The sequence below is a fragment of the Mixophyes fleayi genome, unplaced genomic scaffold (genome assembly GCF_038048845.1).
Source record: "Mixophyes fleayi isolate aMixFle1 unplaced genomic scaffold, aMixFle1.hap1 Scaffold_350, whole genome shotgun sequence".
Lineage (NCBI taxonomy): Eukaryota > Metazoa > Chordata > Amphibia > Anura > Limnodynastidae > Mixophyes > Mixophyes fleayi.
The window spans coordinates 7,501-20,000 of record NW_027447499.1 but is presented as its reverse complement, the minus strand read 5'-3'; the positions used below and the strand labels follow the sequence as shown (position 1 = coordinate 20,000).

General features: G+C 46.9%; 8 non-coding genes and 51 pseudogenes across 8 annotated transcripts; all 59 read left to right on the top strand.

Annotated features, from left to right (window-relative positions):
- The first annotated feature begins 47 nt into the window (after nt 1-47).
- Nucleotides 48-166, top strand: LOC142131592 (5S ribosomal RNA; annotated as a pseudogene).
- Nucleotides 167-247: 81 nt separating this feature from the next.
- Nucleotides 248-366, top strand: LOC142131943 (5S ribosomal RNA; annotated as a pseudogene).
- A 73-nt stretch (nt 367-439) lies between these two features.
- On the top strand, nt 440-558 carry LOC142131669 (5S ribosomal RNA). Its single transcript, XR_012686442.1, has one exon. It is a non-coding gene; the product is annotated as a 5S ribosomal RNA (ribosomal RNA).
- Nucleotides 559-649: 91 nt separating this feature from the next.
- On the top strand, nt 650-768 carry LOC142131911 (5S ribosomal RNA; annotated as a pseudogene).
- An 88-nt stretch (nt 769-856) lies between these two features.
- LOC142131915 (5S ribosomal RNA) lies at nt 857-965 on the top strand (annotated as a pseudogene).
- Nucleotides 966-1,037: 72 nt separating this feature from the next.
- Nucleotides 1,038-1,156, top strand: LOC142131935 (5S ribosomal RNA; annotated as a pseudogene).
- An 83-nt stretch (nt 1,157-1,239) lies between these two features.
- Nucleotides 1,240-1,358, top strand: LOC142131827 (5S ribosomal RNA; annotated as a pseudogene).
- An 84-nt stretch (nt 1,359-1,442) lies between these two features.
- On the top strand, nt 1,443-1,561 carry LOC142131598 (5S ribosomal RNA; annotated as a pseudogene).
- An 83-nt stretch (nt 1,562-1,644) lies between these two features.
- On the top strand, nt 1,645-1,763 carry LOC142131894 (5S ribosomal RNA; annotated as a pseudogene).
- An 84-nt stretch (nt 1,764-1,847) lies between these two features.
- Nucleotides 1,848-1,966, top strand: LOC142131614 (5S ribosomal RNA; annotated as a pseudogene).
- An 82-nt stretch (nt 1,967-2,048) lies between these two features.
- LOC142131786 (5S ribosomal RNA) lies at nt 2,049-2,167 on the top strand (annotated as a pseudogene).
- An 83-nt stretch (nt 2,168-2,250) lies between these two features.
- On the top strand, nt 2,251-2,369 carry LOC142131964 (5S ribosomal RNA; annotated as a pseudogene).
- An 84-nt stretch (nt 2,370-2,453) lies between these two features.
- On the top strand, nt 2,454-2,572 carry LOC142131866 (5S ribosomal RNA; annotated as a pseudogene).
- An 82-nt stretch (nt 2,573-2,654) lies between these two features.
- On the top strand, nt 2,655-2,773 carry LOC142131825 (5S ribosomal RNA; annotated as a pseudogene).
- An 83-nt stretch (nt 2,774-2,856) lies between these two features.
- On the top strand, nt 2,857-2,975 carry LOC142131963 (5S ribosomal RNA; annotated as a pseudogene).
- Nucleotides 2,976-3,054: 79 nt separating this feature from the next.
- On the top strand, nt 3,055-3,173 carry LOC142131874 (5S ribosomal RNA; annotated as a pseudogene).
- Nucleotides 3,174-3,569: 396 nt separating this feature from the next.
- On the top strand, nt 3,570-3,688 carry LOC142131773 (5S ribosomal RNA; annotated as a pseudogene).
- An 82-nt stretch (nt 3,689-3,770) lies between these two features.
- On the top strand, nt 3,771-3,889 carry LOC142131859 (5S ribosomal RNA; annotated as a pseudogene).
- A 77-nt stretch (nt 3,890-3,966) lies between these two features.
- On the top strand, nt 3,967-4,085 carry LOC142131640 (5S ribosomal RNA; annotated as a pseudogene).
- Nucleotides 4,086-4,156: 71 nt separating this feature from the next.
- On the top strand, nt 4,157-4,275 carry LOC142131613 (5S ribosomal RNA; annotated as a pseudogene).
- An 88-nt stretch (nt 4,276-4,363) lies between these two features.
- On the top strand, nt 4,364-4,482 carry LOC142131819 (5S ribosomal RNA; annotated as a pseudogene).
- Nucleotides 4,483-4,765: 283 nt separating this feature from the next.
- On the top strand, nt 4,766-4,884 carry LOC142131820 (5S ribosomal RNA; annotated as a pseudogene).
- An 84-nt stretch (nt 4,885-4,968) lies between these two features.
- On the top strand, nt 4,969-5,087 carry LOC142131558 (5S ribosomal RNA; annotated as a pseudogene).
- Nucleotides 5,088-5,170: 83 nt separating this feature from the next.
- On the top strand, nt 5,171-5,289 carry LOC142131877 (5S ribosomal RNA; annotated as a pseudogene).
- Nucleotides 5,290-5,371: 82 nt separating this feature from the next.
- Nucleotides 5,372-5,490, top strand: LOC142131567 (5S ribosomal RNA; annotated as a pseudogene).
- Nucleotides 5,491-5,571: 81 nt separating this feature from the next.
- Nucleotides 5,572-5,690, top strand: LOC142131664 (5S ribosomal RNA; annotated as a pseudogene).
- A 71-nt stretch (nt 5,691-5,761) lies between these two features.
- On the top strand, nt 5,762-5,880 carry LOC142131608 (5S ribosomal RNA). The gene has a single exon (XR_012686436.1). It is a non-coding gene; the product is annotated as a 5S ribosomal RNA (ribosomal RNA).
- An 83-nt stretch (nt 5,881-5,963) lies between these two features.
- Nucleotides 5,964-6,082, top strand: LOC142131599 (5S ribosomal RNA; annotated as a pseudogene).
- An 81-nt stretch (nt 6,083-6,163) lies between these two features.
- Nucleotides 6,164-6,282, top strand: LOC142131732 (5S ribosomal RNA; annotated as a pseudogene).
- A 71-nt stretch (nt 6,283-6,353) lies between these two features.
- LOC142131569 (5S ribosomal RNA) lies at nt 6,354-6,472 on the top strand (annotated as a pseudogene).
- An 83-nt stretch (nt 6,473-6,555) lies between these two features.
- On the top strand, nt 6,556-6,674 carry LOC142131929 (5S ribosomal RNA; annotated as a pseudogene).
- An 84-nt stretch (nt 6,675-6,758) lies between these two features.
- LOC142131882 (5S ribosomal RNA) lies at nt 6,759-6,877 on the top strand (annotated as a pseudogene).
- Nucleotides 6,878-6,959: 82 nt separating this feature from the next.
- Nucleotides 6,960-7,078, top strand: LOC142131976 (5S ribosomal RNA; annotated as a pseudogene).
- Nucleotides 7,079-7,162: 84 nt separating this feature from the next.
- On the top strand, nt 7,163-7,281 carry LOC142131718 (5S ribosomal RNA). Its single transcript, XR_012686447.1, has one exon. It is a non-coding gene; the product is annotated as a 5S ribosomal RNA (ribosomal RNA).
- A 72-nt stretch (nt 7,282-7,353) lies between these two features.
- LOC142131602 (5S ribosomal RNA) lies at nt 7,354-7,472 on the top strand (annotated as a pseudogene).
- An 83-nt stretch (nt 7,473-7,555) lies between these two features.
- Nucleotides 7,556-7,674, top strand: LOC142131556 (5S ribosomal RNA; annotated as a pseudogene).
- An 84-nt stretch (nt 7,675-7,758) lies between these two features.
- LOC142131666 (5S ribosomal RNA) lies at nt 7,759-7,877 on the top strand (annotated as a pseudogene).
- Nucleotides 7,878-7,959: 82 nt separating this feature from the next.
- Nucleotides 7,960-8,078, top strand: LOC142131909 (5S ribosomal RNA; annotated as a pseudogene).
- A 71-nt stretch (nt 8,079-8,149) lies between these two features.
- On the top strand, nt 8,150-8,268 carry LOC142131644 (5S ribosomal RNA). Its single transcript, XR_012686439.1, has one exon. It is a non-coding gene; the product is annotated as a 5S ribosomal RNA (ribosomal RNA).
- An 82-nt stretch (nt 8,269-8,350) lies between these two features.
- LOC142131564 (5S ribosomal RNA) lies at nt 8,351-8,469 on the top strand (annotated as a pseudogene).
- An 82-nt stretch (nt 8,470-8,551) lies between these two features.
- On the top strand, nt 8,552-8,670 carry LOC142131848 (5S ribosomal RNA; annotated as a pseudogene).
- A 70-nt stretch (nt 8,671-8,740) lies between these two features.
- LOC142131596 (5S ribosomal RNA) lies at nt 8,741-8,859 on the top strand. Its single transcript, XR_012686435.1, has one exon. It is a non-coding gene; the product is annotated as a 5S ribosomal RNA (ribosomal RNA).
- An 83-nt stretch (nt 8,860-8,942) lies between these two features.
- LOC142131842 (5S ribosomal RNA) lies at nt 8,943-9,061 on the top strand (annotated as a pseudogene).
- An 84-nt stretch (nt 9,062-9,145) lies between these two features.
- On the top strand, nt 9,146-9,264 carry LOC142131881 (5S ribosomal RNA; annotated as a pseudogene).
- Nucleotides 9,265-9,549: 285 nt separating this feature from the next.
- Nucleotides 9,550-9,668, top strand: LOC142131828 (5S ribosomal RNA). The gene has a single exon (XR_012686457.1). It is a non-coding gene; the product is annotated as a 5S ribosomal RNA (ribosomal RNA).
- Nucleotides 9,669-9,740: 72 nt separating this feature from the next.
- On the top strand, nt 9,741-9,859 carry LOC142131601 (5S ribosomal RNA; annotated as a pseudogene).
- Nucleotides 9,860-9,942: 83 nt separating this feature from the next.
- On the top strand, nt 9,943-10,061 carry LOC142131555 (5S ribosomal RNA; annotated as a pseudogene).
- An 84-nt stretch (nt 10,062-10,145) lies between these two features.
- Nucleotides 10,146-10,264, top strand: LOC142131665 (5S ribosomal RNA; annotated as a pseudogene).
- Nucleotides 10,265-10,346: 82 nt separating this feature from the next.
- LOC142131812 (5S ribosomal RNA) lies at nt 10,347-10,465 on the top strand (annotated as a pseudogene).
- A 71-nt stretch (nt 10,466-10,536) lies between these two features.
- On the top strand, nt 10,537-10,654 carry LOC142131590 (5S ribosomal RNA; annotated as a pseudogene).
- Nucleotides 10,655-10,736: 82 nt separating this feature from the next.
- On the top strand, nt 10,737-10,855 carry LOC142131563 (5S ribosomal RNA; annotated as a pseudogene).
- An 81-nt stretch (nt 10,856-10,936) lies between these two features.
- Nucleotides 10,937-11,055, top strand: LOC142131731 (5S ribosomal RNA; annotated as a pseudogene).
- Nucleotides 11,056-11,126: 71 nt separating this feature from the next.
- Nucleotides 11,127-11,245, top strand: LOC142131584 (5S ribosomal RNA). Its single transcript, XR_012686433.1, has one exon. It is a non-coding gene; the product is annotated as a 5S ribosomal RNA (ribosomal RNA).
- An 83-nt stretch (nt 11,246-11,328) lies between these two features.
- Nucleotides 11,329-11,447, top strand: LOC142131841 (5S ribosomal RNA; annotated as a pseudogene).
- Nucleotides 11,448-11,531: 84 nt separating this feature from the next.
- Nucleotides 11,532-11,650, top strand: LOC142131880 (5S ribosomal RNA; annotated as a pseudogene).
- Nucleotides 11,651-11,732: 82 nt separating this feature from the next.
- Nucleotides 11,733-11,851, top strand: LOC142131927 (5S ribosomal RNA; annotated as a pseudogene).
- Nucleotides 11,852-11,935: 84 nt separating this feature from the next.
- Nucleotides 11,936-12,054, top strand: LOC142131816 (5S ribosomal RNA). Its single transcript, XR_012686456.1, has one exon. It is a non-coding gene; the product is annotated as a 5S ribosomal RNA (ribosomal RNA).
- Nucleotides 12,055-12,126: 72 nt separating this feature from the next.
- Nucleotides 12,127-12,245, top strand: LOC142131600 (5S ribosomal RNA; annotated as a pseudogene).
- Nucleotides 12,246-12,328: 83 nt separating this feature from the next.
- Nucleotides 12,329-12,447, top strand: LOC142131554 (5S ribosomal RNA; annotated as a pseudogene).
- The last annotated feature ends 53 nt before the right edge of the window (nt 12,448-12,500 follow it).

Sequence of the window (12,500 nt, the reverse complement as noted above, 5' to 3'; positions counted from 1 at the left end):
GCTTCCTTCAATGCTGGTTTTGAGATGTAGGTCAGTAGGCAAAAAATACCTACAGCCACACCACCCTGAACAAGCCCAATCTTGCCTGATCTTGGAATCTAAGCAGGGCCAGGCCTGGTTAGTACTTTGATGGGAGACCACCTGGGAATACCAGGTGCTGTAGGCCTTTTTTTTCTCTCTCTTGTTCTTGCTTCCTTCAATACTGGTTTTGAGATGTATAAGAGATGTAGGTCAGTAGGCAACAAATACCTACAGCAACATCACCCTGAACAAGCCCAATCTTGACTGATCTTGGAAGCTAAGCAGGGCCAGGCTTGGTTAGTACTTGGATGGGAGACCACCTGGGAATTCAAGGTGCTGTAAGCCTTTTTTTTTTTCTCTCTCTTGTTCTTGCTTCCTTCAATGCTGGTTTTGAGATGTAGGTCAGTAGGCAACAAATACCTACAGCCACACCACACTGAGCAAGCCCAATCCCATCTGATCTTGGAAGCTAAGCAGGGCCGGGCCTGGTTAGTACTTGGTTGGGAGACCACCTGGGAATACCAGGTGCTGTAGGCCTTTTTTTTCTCTCTCTCTCTCTCTCTTGTTCTTGCTTCCTTCAATGCTGGTTTTGAGATGTATAAGACATGTAGGTCAGTAGGCAACCAATGCCTACAGCCACACCACCCTGAACAAGCCCAATCTCATCTGACCTAGGAAGCTAAGCAGGGCCCAGTCTGGTTAGTACTTGGTTGGGAGACCACCTGGGAATACCAGGTGCCATAGGCCTTTTTTTTTCTCTCTCTCTCTCTTGTTCTTGCTTCCTTCAATGGTGGTTTTGAGATGTATAAGACATGTAGGTCAGTAGGCAACCAATACCTACAGCCACACCACCCTGAACAAGCCTGATCTTGGAAGCTAAGCAGGGCTGGGCCTGGTTAGTACTTGGATGGGAGACCACTTGGGAATTCCAGGAGCTGTTGGCCTTTTTTTTTTCTCTCTCTTGTTCTTGCTTCCTTCAATGCTGGTTTTGAGATGTAGGTCAGTAGGCAACAAATAACTACAGCCACACCACACTGAACAAGCCTGATCTCGTCTGATCTTGGAAACTAAGCAGGGTCAGGCCTGGTTAGTAATTGGATGGGAGACCACCTGGGAATACCAGGTGCCATAGGCCTTTTTTTTTTCTCTCTTTTGTTCTTGCTTCCTTCAATGCTGGTTTTTAGATGAATTAGAGATGTAGGTCAGTAGGCAACCAATACCTACAGCCACACCACCCTGAACAAGCCCAATCTTAACTGATCTTGGAAGCTAAGCAGTGCTGGGCCTGGTAAGTACTTGGATGGGAGACCACCTGGGAATTCCAGGTGTTGCAAGCCTTTTTTTTTTTCTCTCTCTTGTTCTTGCTTCCTTCAATGCTGGTTTCGAGATGTATAAGAGATGTAGGTCAGTAGACAACCAATACCTACAGCCACGCCACCCTGAACAAGCCCAATCTCGTCTGATCTTGGAAGCTAAGCAGGGGCGGGCCTGGTTAGTACTTGGATGGGAGACCACCTGGGAATACCAGGTGCCATAGGCCTTTTTTTTTTCTCTCTCTTATTCTTGCTTCCTTCAATGCTGGTTTTGAGATGTATGAGAGATGTAGGTCAGTAAGCAACAAATACCTACAGCCACACCACCCTGAACAAGCTCAATTTTGACTGATCTTGGAAGCTAAGCAGGGCTGGGCTTGGTTAGTACTTGGATGGGAGACCACCTGGGAATTTGAGGTGCTGTAAGCCTTTTTTTTTTTCTCTCTCTTGTTCTTGCTTCCTTCAATGCTGGTTTTGAGATGTATAAGAGATGTAGGTCAGTAGGCAACCAATACCTACAGCCACACCACCCTAAAGAAGAACAATCTCGTCTGATCTTGGAAGCTAAGCAGGGCTGGGCCTGGTTAGTACTTGGATGGGAGACCACCTGGGAATACCAGGTGCTGTAGGCCTTTTTTTTTCTCTCTCTTGTTCTTGCTTCCTTCAATGCTGGTTTTGAGATGTATAAGAGATCTAGGTCAGTAGCCAATCTATACCTACAGCCACACCACCCTGAACAAGAACAATTTCATCTGATCTTGGAAGCTAAGCAGGGGCGGGCCTGGTTAGTACTTGGATGGGAGACCACCTGGGAATACCAGGTGCCATAGGCTTTTTTTTTTTCTCTCTCTTATTCTTGCTTCCTTCAATGCTGGTTTTGAGATGTATGAGAGATGTAGGTCAGTAAACAACAAATACCTACAGCCACACCACCCTGAACAAGCTGAATTTTGACTGATCTTGGAAGCTAAGCAGGGCTGGGCTTGGTTAGTACTTGGATGGGAGACCACCTGGGAATTTGAGGTGCTGTAAGCCTTTTTTTTTTTCTCTCTCTTGTTCTTGCTTCCTTCAATGCTGGTTTTGAGATGTATAAGAGATGTAGGTCAGTATGCAACCAATACCTACAGCCACACCACCCTAAAGAAGAACAATCTCGTCTGATCCTGGAAGCTAAGCAGGGCTGGGCCTGGTTAGTACTTGGATGGGAGACCACCTGGGAATACCAGGTGCTTTAGGCCTTTTTTTTTCTCTCTCTTGTTCTTGCTTCCTTCAATGCTGGTTTTGAGATCTATAAGAGATGTAGGTCAGTAGGCAACCAATACCTACAGCCACACCACCCTGAACAAGAACAATTTCGTCTGATCTTGGAAGCTAAGCAGGGGCGGGCCTGGTTAGTACTTGGATGGGAGACCACCTGGGAATACCAGGTGCCATAGGCTTTTTTTTTTTCTCTCTCTTATTCTTGCTTCCTTCAATGCTGGTTTTGAGATGTATGAGAGATGTAGGTCAGTAAGCAACAAATACCTACAGCCACACCACCCTGAACAAGCTGAATTTTGACTGATCTTGGAAGCTAAGCAGGGCTGGGCTTGGTTAGTACTTGGATGGGAGACCACCTGGGAATTTGAGGTGCTGTAAGCCTTTTTTTTTTTTCTCTCTCTTGTTCTTGCTTCCTTCAATGCTGGTTTTGAGATGTATAAGAGATGTAGGTCAGTATGCAACCAACAGCCACACCACCCTAAAGAAGAACAATCTCGTCTGATCCTGGAAGCTAAGCAGGGCTGGGCCTGGTTAGTACTTGGATGGGAGACCACCTGGGAATACCAGGTGCCGTAGGCCTTTTTTTGTCTCTCTCTTGTTCTTGCTTCCTTCAATGCTGGTTTTGAGATGAATAAGAGATGTAGGTCAGTAGGCAACCAATACCCATGTGAGGCAACCTGGGAATTCCAGGTGCTGTAGGCCTTTTTTTTTCTCTCTCTTGTTCTTGCTTCCTTCAATGCTGGTTTTGAGATGTAGGTCAGTAGGCAACAAATACCTACAGCCACAACACACTGAGCAAGCCCAATTTCGTCTGATCTTGGAAGCTAAGCAGGGCCGGTCCTGGTTAGTACTTGGAAGGGAGACAACCTGGGAATACCACAGTGCCGTAGGCATTTTTTTTTCTCTCTCTTGTTCTTGCTTCCTTCAATGCTGGTTTTGAGATGAATAAGAGATGTAGCTCAGTAGATAACCAATACCTACAGCCACACCACCCTGAACAAGCCCAATCTCACCTGAACTTGGAAGCTAAGCAGGGCCAGGTCTCGTTAGTACTTGGATGGGAGACCACCTGGGAATACCAGGTGCCGTAGGCCTTTTTTTTTCTCTCTCTTGTTCTTACTTCCTTTAATGCTGGTTTTGAGATGTATAAGAGATGTAGGTCAGTAGGCAACCAATACCTGCAGCCACACCACCCTGAACAAGCCCAATCTCATCTGACCTAGGAAGCTAAGCAGGGCCGGGTCTGGTTAGTACTTGGTGGGGAGACCACCTGGGAATACCAGGTGCCATAGGCCTTTTTTTTTCTCTCTCTCTCTCTTGTTCTTGCTTCCTTCAATGCTGGTTTTGAGATGTAGGTCAGTAGGCAACAAATACCTACAGCCACACCACACTGAGCAAGCCCAATCCCGTCTGATGTTGGAAGCTAAGCAGGGCTGGGCCTGGTTAGTACTTGGTTGGGAGACCACCTGGGAATACCAGGTGCCGTAGGCCATTTTTTTTCTCTCTCTTGTTCTTGCTTCCTTCAATGCAGGTTTTGAGATGTAGGTCAGTAGGCAACAAATACCTACAGCCACACCACACTGAGCAAGCCCAATCCCGTCTGATCTTGGAAGCTAAGCAGGGCTGGGCCTGGTTAGTACTTGGTTGGGAGACCACCTGGGAATACCAGGTGCCATAGGCCTTTTTTTTTCTCTCTCTCTCTCTTGTTCTTGCTTCCTTCAATGCTGGTTTTGAGATGTATAAGAGATGTAGGTCAGTAGGCAACCAATATCTACAGCCACACCACCCTGAACAAGAACAATCTCGTCTGATCTTGGAAGCTAAGCAGGGCTGGGCCTGGTATGTACTTGGATGGGTGACCAGCTGGGAATTCCAGGTGTTGTAAGCCTTTTTTTTTTCTCTCTCTTGTTCTTGCTTCCTTCAATGCTGGTTTTAAGATGAATTAGAGATGTAGGTCAGTAGGCAACCAATACCTACAGAGTTGCCACCCTAAACAAGCCCAATCTCGTCTGATTTTGGAAGCTAAGCAGTGCTGGGCCTGGTTAGTACTTGGATGGGAGACCACCTACGAATACCAAGTGCTTTAGGCTTTTTTTTTCTCTCTCTTGTTCTTGCTTCCTTCAATGCTGGTTTTGAGATGTATAAGAGATGTAGGTCAGGAGGGAACCAATACCTACAGCCACACCACCCTGAACAAGCCCAATCTCCTCTGATCTTGAAAGCTAAGCAGGGGCGGACCTGGTTAGTTCTTGGATGGGAGACCACCTGGGAATACCAGGTGCCGTAAGCCTTTTTTTTTTTCTCTCTCTTGTTCTTGCTTCCTTCAATGCTGGTTTTAAGATGTATAAGAGATGTAGGTCAGTAGGCAACCAATACCTATAGCCATACCACCCTGAACAAGAACAATCTTGTCTGATCTTGGAAGTTAAGCAGGGCTGGGCCTGGTTAGTACTTGGATGGGAGACCACCTGGGAATACCAGGTGCTGTAGGCCCTTTTTTTTTCTCTCTCTTGTTCTTGCTTCCTTCAATGCTGGTTTTGAGATGTATAAGAGATGTAGGTCAGTAGGCAACCAATACCTACAACCACACCACCCTGAACAAGAACAATTTTGTCTGATCTTGGAAGCTAAGCAGGGCTGGGCCTGGTTAGTACTTGGATGGGAGACCACCTGGGAATACCAGGTGCTTTAGGCCTTTTTTTTTCTCTCTCTTGTTCTTGCTTCCTTCAATGCTGGTTTTGAGATGTATAAGAGTTGTAGGTCAGGAGGGATGCAATCCCTACAGCCACACCACCCTGAACAAGACCAATCTCATCTGATCTTGGAAGCTAAGCAGGGCTGGGCCTGGTTAGTACTTGGATGGGAGACCACCTGGGAATACCAGGTGCCGTATGCCTTTTTTTTCTCTCTCTTGTTCTTGCTTCCATTAATGCTGGTTTTGAAATGAATAAGAGATGTAGCTCAGTAGACAACCAATACCTACAGCCACACCACCCTGAACAAGCCCAATCTCGTCTGATCTTGAAAGCTAAGCAGGAACGGGCCTGGTTAGTATTTGGATGGGAGACCACCTGGGAATTCCAGGTGCTGTATGCCTTTTTTTTTCTCTCTCTTGTTCTTGCTTCCTTCAATGCTGGTTTTGAGATGTAGGTCAGTAGGCAACAAATACCTACAGCCACACCACCCTGAACAAGCCCAATCTCGTCTGATCTTGGAAGCTAAGCAGGGGTGGGCCTGGTTAGTACTTGGATGGGAGACCACCTGGGAATACCAGGTGCCGTAGGCCTTTTATTTTTCTCTCTCTTGTTCTTGCTTCCTTCAATGCTGGTTTTGAGATGTATGAGAGATGTAGGTCTGTAAGCAACCAACACCTACAGCCACACCACCCTGAACAAGCCCAATCTCATCTGATCTTGGAAGCTAAGCAGGGGCAGGCCTGGTTAGTACTTGGATGGGAGACCACCTGGGAATACCAGGTGCCGTAGACCTTTTTTTTCTCTCTCTTGTTCTTGCTTCCTTTAATGCTGGTTTTGAGATGTATAAGAGATGTAGGTCAGTACACAACCAATACCTTCAGCCACACCACCCTGAACAAGCCCAATCTCGTCTGATCTTGAAAGCTAAGCAGGAACGGGCCTGGTTAGTATTTGGATGGGAGACCACCTGGGAATTCCAGGTGCTGTATGCCTTTTTTTTTCTCTCTCTTGTTCTTGCTTCCTTCAATGCTGGTTTTGAGATGTAGGTCAGTAGGCAACAAATACCTACAGCCACACAACCCTGAACAAGCCCAATCTCGTCTGATCTTGGAAGCTAAGCAGGGGTGGGCCTGGTTAGTACTTGGATGGGAGACCACCTGGGAATACCAGGTGCCGTAGGCCTTTTATTTTTCTCTCTCTTGTTCTTGCTTCCTTCAATGCTGGTTTTGAGATGTATGAGAGATGTAGGTCAGTAGGCAACAAATACCCACAGCCACACCACCCTGAACAAGAACAATCTCGTCTGATCTTGGAAGCTAAGCAGGTCTGGGCCTGGTTAGTACTTCGATGGGAGACCACCTGCAAATACCAGGTGCCGTAGGCCTTTTTTTTTTTCTCTCTCTTGTTCTTGCTTCCTTCAATGCTGGTTTTAAAATGAATTAGAGATGTAGGTCAGTAGGCAACCAATACCTACAGAGTTGCCACCCTAAACAAGCCCAATCTCGTCTGATTTTGGAAGCTAAGCAGGGCTGGGCCTGGTTAGTACTTGGATGGGAGACCACCAGGGAATACCAGGTGCTTTAGGCCTTTTTTTTTCTCTCTCTTGTTCTTGCTTCCTTCAATGCTGGTTTTGAGATGTATAAGAGATGTAGGTCAGGAGGGAACCAATACCTACAGCCACATCACCCTGAACAAGCCCAATCTCCTCTGATCTTGAAAGCTAAGCAGTGGCAGGCCTGGTTAGTTCTTGGATGGGAGACCACCTGGGAATACCAGGTGCCGTAAGCCTTTTTTTTTTTCTCTCTCTTGTTCTTGCTTCCTTCAATGCTGGTTTTAAGATGTATAAGAGATGTAGGTCAGTAGGTAACCAATACCTATAGCCATACCACCCTGAACAAGAACAATCTCATCTGATCTTGGAAGCTAAGCAGGGCTGGGCCTGGTTAGTACTTGGATGGGAGACCACCTGGGAATACCAGGTGCTGTAGGCCTTTTTTTTCTCTCTCTCTTGTTCTTGCTTCCTTCAATGCTGGTTTTGAGATGTAGGTCAGTAGGCAGCAAATACCTACAGCCACACCATCCTGAACAAGCCCAATCTCGCCTGATCTTGGAAACTAAGCAGGGCCAGGCCTGGTTAGTACTTGGATGGGAGACCACCTGGGAATACCAGGTGCTGTAGGCCTTTTTTTTCTCTCTCTCTTGTTCTTGCTTCCTTCAATGCTGGTTTTGAGATGTATAAGAGATGTAGGTCTGTAAGCAACCAACACCTACAGCCACACCACCCTGAACAAGCCCAATCTTGTCTGATCTTGGAAGCTAAGCAGGGGCGGGCCTGGTTAGTACTTGGATGGGAGACCACCTGGGAATACCAGGTGCCGTAGGCCTTTTTTTTTTCCTCTCTCTTGTTCTTGCTTCCTTCAATGCTGGTTTTGAGATGTATGAGAGATGTAGGTCAGTAGATAACCAATACCTACAGCCACACCACCCTGCACAAGCCCAATCTCGCCTGATCTTGGAAGCTAAGCAGGGAGAGGCCTGGTTAGTACTTGGATGGGAGACCACCTGGGAATACCAGGTGCCGTAGGCCTTTTTTTTTCTCTCTCTTGTTCTTGCTTCCTTTAATGCTGGTTTTGAGATGTATAAGAGATGTAGGTCAGTAGACAACCAATACCCACGGCCACACCACCCTGAACAAGCCCAATCTTATCTGATCTTGAAAGCTAAGCAGGAACAGGCCTGGTTAGTACTTGGATGGGAGACCACCTGGGAATTCTAGGTGCTGTATGCCTTTTTTTTTCTCTCTCTTGTTCTTGCTTCCTTCAATGCTGGTTTTGAGATGTAGGTCAGTAGACAACAAATACCTACAGCCACACCACCCTGAACAAGCCCAATCTCGTCTGATCTTGGAAGGTAAGCAGGGCCGGGCTTGGTTAGTACTTGGATGGGAGACCACCTGGGAATACCAGGTGCTGTAGGCCTTTTTTTTCTCTCTCTTTTGTTCTTGCGTCCTTCATGCTGGTTTTGAGATGTATAAGAGATGTAGGTCTTTAAGCAACCAACACCTACAGCCACACCACCCTGAACAAGCCCAATCTCGTCTGATCTTGGAAGCTAAGCAGGGGCAGGCCTGGTTAGTACTTGGATGGGAGACCACCTGGGAATACCAGGTGCCGTAGGCCTTTTTTTTTCTCTCTCTTGTTCTTGCTTCCTTTAATGCTGGTTTTGAGATGTATAAGAGATGTAGGTCAGTACACAACCAATACCTTCAGCCACACCACCCTGAACAAGCCCAATCTCATCTGATCTTGAAAGCTAAGCAGGAACGGGCCTGGTTAGTATTTGGATGGGAGACCACCTGGGAATTCCAGTTGCTGTATGCCTTTTTTTTCTCTCTCTTGTTCTTGCTTCCTTCAATGCTGGTTTTGAGATGTAGGTCAGTAGGCAACAAATACCTACAGCCACACCACCCTGAACAAGCCCAATCTCGTCTGATCTTGGAAGCTAAGCAGGGGTGGGCCTGGTTAGTACTTGGATGGGAGACCACCTGGGAATACCAGGTGCCGTAGGCCTTTTATTTTTCTCTCTCTTGTTCTTGCTTCCTTCAATGCTGGTTTTGAGATGTATGAGAGATGTAGGTCAGTAGGCAACAAATACCCACAGCCACACCACCCTGAACAAGAACAATCTCGTCTGATCTTGGAAGCTAAGCAGGGCTGGGCCTGGTTAGTACTTCGATGGGAGACCACCTGCAAATACCAGGTGCCGTAGGCCTTTTTTTTTTTCTCTCTCTTGTTCTTGCTTCCTTCAATGCTGGTTTTAAGATGAATTAGAGATGTAGGTCAGTAGGCAACCAATACCTACAGAGTTGCCACCCTAAACAAGCCCAATCTCGTCTGATTTTGGAAGCTAAGCAGGGCTGGGCCTGGTTAGTACTTGGATGGGAGACCACCAGGGAATACCAGGTGCTTTAGGCCTTTTTTTTTCTCTCTCTTGTTCTTGCTTCCTTCAATGCTGGTTTTGAGATGTATAAGAGATGTAGGTCAGGAGGGAACCAATACCTACAGCCACATCACCCTGAACAAGCCCAATCTCCTCTGATCTTGAAAGCTAAGCAGTGGCAGGCCTGGTTAGTTCTTGGATGGGAGACCACCTGGGAATACCAGGTGCCATAAGCCTTTTTTTTTTTCTCTCTCTTGTTCTTGCTTCCTTCAATGCTGGTTTTAAGATGTATAAGAGATGTAGGTCAGTAGGTAACCAATACCTATAGCCATACCACCCTGAACAAGAACAATCTCGTCTGATCTTGGAAGCTAAGCAGGGCTGGGCCTGGTTAGTACTTGGATGGGAGACCACCTGGGAATACCAGGTGCTGTAGGCCTTTTTTTTCTCTCTCTCTTGTTCTTGCTTCCTTCAATGCTGGTTTTGAGATGTAGGTCAGTAGGCAGCAAATACCTACAGCCACACCATCCTGAACAAGCCCAATCTCGCCTGATCTTGGAAACTAAGCAGGGCCAGGCCTGGTTAGTACTTGGATGGGAGACCACCTGGGAATACCAGGTGCTGTAGGCCTTTTTTTTCTCTCTCTCTTGTTCTTGCTTCCTTCAATGCTGGTTTTGAGATGTATAAGAGATGTAGGTCTGTAAGCAACCATCACCTACAGCCACACCACCCTGAACAAGCCCAATCTTGTCTGATCTTGGAAGCTAAGCAGGGGCGGGCCTGGTTAGTACTTGGATGGGAGACCACCTGGGAATACCAGGTGCCGTAGGCCTTTTTTTTTTCCTCTCTCTTGTTCTTGCTTCCTTCAATGCTGTTTTTGAGATGTATGAGAGATGTAGGTCAGTAGATAACCAATACCTACAGCCACACCACCCTGCACAAGCCCAATCTCGCCTGATCTTGGAAGCTAAGCAGGGAGAGGCCTGGTTAGTACTTGGATGGGAGACCACCTGGGAATACCAGGTGCCGTAGGCCTTTTTTTTTCTCTCTCTTGTTCTTGCTTCCTTTAATGCTGGTTTTGAGATGTATAAGAGATGTAGGTCAGTAGACAACCAATACCCACGGCCACACCACCCTGAACAAGCCCAATCTTATCTGATCTTGAAAGCTAAGCAGGAACGGGCCTGGTTAGTACTTGGATGGGAGACCACCTGGGAATTCTAGGTGCTGTATGCCTTTTTTTTTCTCTCTCTTGTTCTTGCTTCCTTCAATGCTGGTTTTGAGATGTAGGTCAGTAGACAACAAATACCTACAGCCACACCACCCTGAACAAGCCCAATCTCGTCTGATCTTGGAAGGTAAGCAGGGCGGGCTTGGTTAGTACTTGGATGGGAGACCACCTGGGAATACCAGGTGCTGTAGGCCTTTTTTTTCTCTCTCTTTTGTTCTTGCGTCCTTCATGCTGGTTTTGAGATGTATAAGAGATGTAGGTCTTTAAGCAACCAACACCTACAGCCACACCACCCTGAACAAGCCCAATCTCGTCTGATCTTGGAAGCTAAGCAGGGGCAGGCCTGGTTAGTACTTGGATGGGAGACCACCTGGGAATACCAGGTGCCGTAGGCCTTTTTTTTCTCTCTCTTGTTCTTGCTTCCTTTAATGCTGGTTTTGAGATGTATAAGAGATGTAGGTCAGTACACAACCAATACCTTCAGCCACACCACCCTGAACAAGCCCAATCTCGTCTGATCTTGAAAGCTAAGCAGGAACGGGCCTGGTTAGTATTTGGATGGGAGACCACCTGGGAATTCCAGGTGCTGTATGCCTTTTTTTTTCTCTCTCTTGTTCTTGCTTCCTTCAATGCTGGTTTTGAGATGTAGGTCAGTAGGCAACAAATACCTACAGCCACACCACCCTGAACAAGCCCAATCTCGTCTGATCTTGGAAGCTAAGCAGGGGTGGGCCTGGTTAGTACTTGGATGGGAGACCACCTGGGAATACCAGGTGCCGTAGGCCTTTTATTTTTTTCTCTCTTGTTCTTGCTTCCTTCAATGCTGGTTTTGAGATGTATGAGAGATGTAGGTCAGTAGGCAACAAATACCCACAGCCACACCACCCTGAACAAGAACAATCTCGTCTGATCTTGGAAGCTAAGCAGGGCTGGGCCTGGTTAGTACTTCGATGGGAGACCACCTGCAAATACCAGGTGCCGTAGGCCTTTTTTTTTTTCTCTCTCTTGTTCTTGCTTCCTTCAATGCTGGTTTTAAGATGAATTAGAGATGTAGGTCAGTAGGCAACCAATACCTACAGAGTTGCCACCCTAAACAAGCCCAATCTCGTCTGATTTTGGAAGCTAAGCAGGGCTGGGCCTGGTTAGTACTTGGATGGGAGACCACCAGGGAATACCAGGTGCTTTAGGCCTTTTTTTTTCTCTCTCTTGTTCTTGCTTCCTTCAATGCTGGTTTTGAGATGTATAAGAGATGTAGGTCAGGAGGGAACCAATACCTACAGCCACATCACCCTGAACAAGCCCAATCTCCTCTGATCTTGAAAGCTAAGCAGTGGCAGGCCTGGTTAGTTCTTGGATGGGAGACCACCTGGGAATACCAGGTGCTGTAAGCCTTTTTTTTTTTCTCTCTCTTGTTCTTGCTTCCTTCAATGCTGGTTTTAAGATGTATAAGAGATGTAGGTCAGTAGGTAACCAATACCTATAGCCATACCACCCTGAACAAGAACAATCTCGTCTGATCTTGGAAGCTAAGCAGGGCTGGGCCTGGTTAGTACTTGGATGGGAGACCACCTGGGAATACCAGGTGCTGTAGGCCTTTTTTTTCTCTCTCTCTTGTTCTTGCTTCCTTCAATGCTGGTTTTGAGATGTAGGTCAGTAGGCAGCAAATACCTACAGCCACACCATCCTGAACAAGCCCAATCTCGCCTGATCTTGGAAACTAAGCAGGGCCAGGCCTGGTTAGTACTTGGATGGGAGACCACCTGGGAATACCAGGTGCTGTAGGCCTTTTTTTTCTCTCTCTCTTGTTCTTGCTTCCTTCAATGCTGGTTTTGAGATGTATAAGAGATGTAGGTCTGTAAGCAACCAACACCTACAGCCACACCACCCTGAACAAGCCCAATCTTGTCTGATCTTGGAAGCTAAGCAGGGGCGGGCCTGGTTAGTACTTGGATGGGAGACCACCTGGGAATACCAGGTGCCGTAGGCCTTTTTTTTTTCCTCTCTCTTGTTCTTGCTTCCTTCAATGCTGGTTTTGAGATG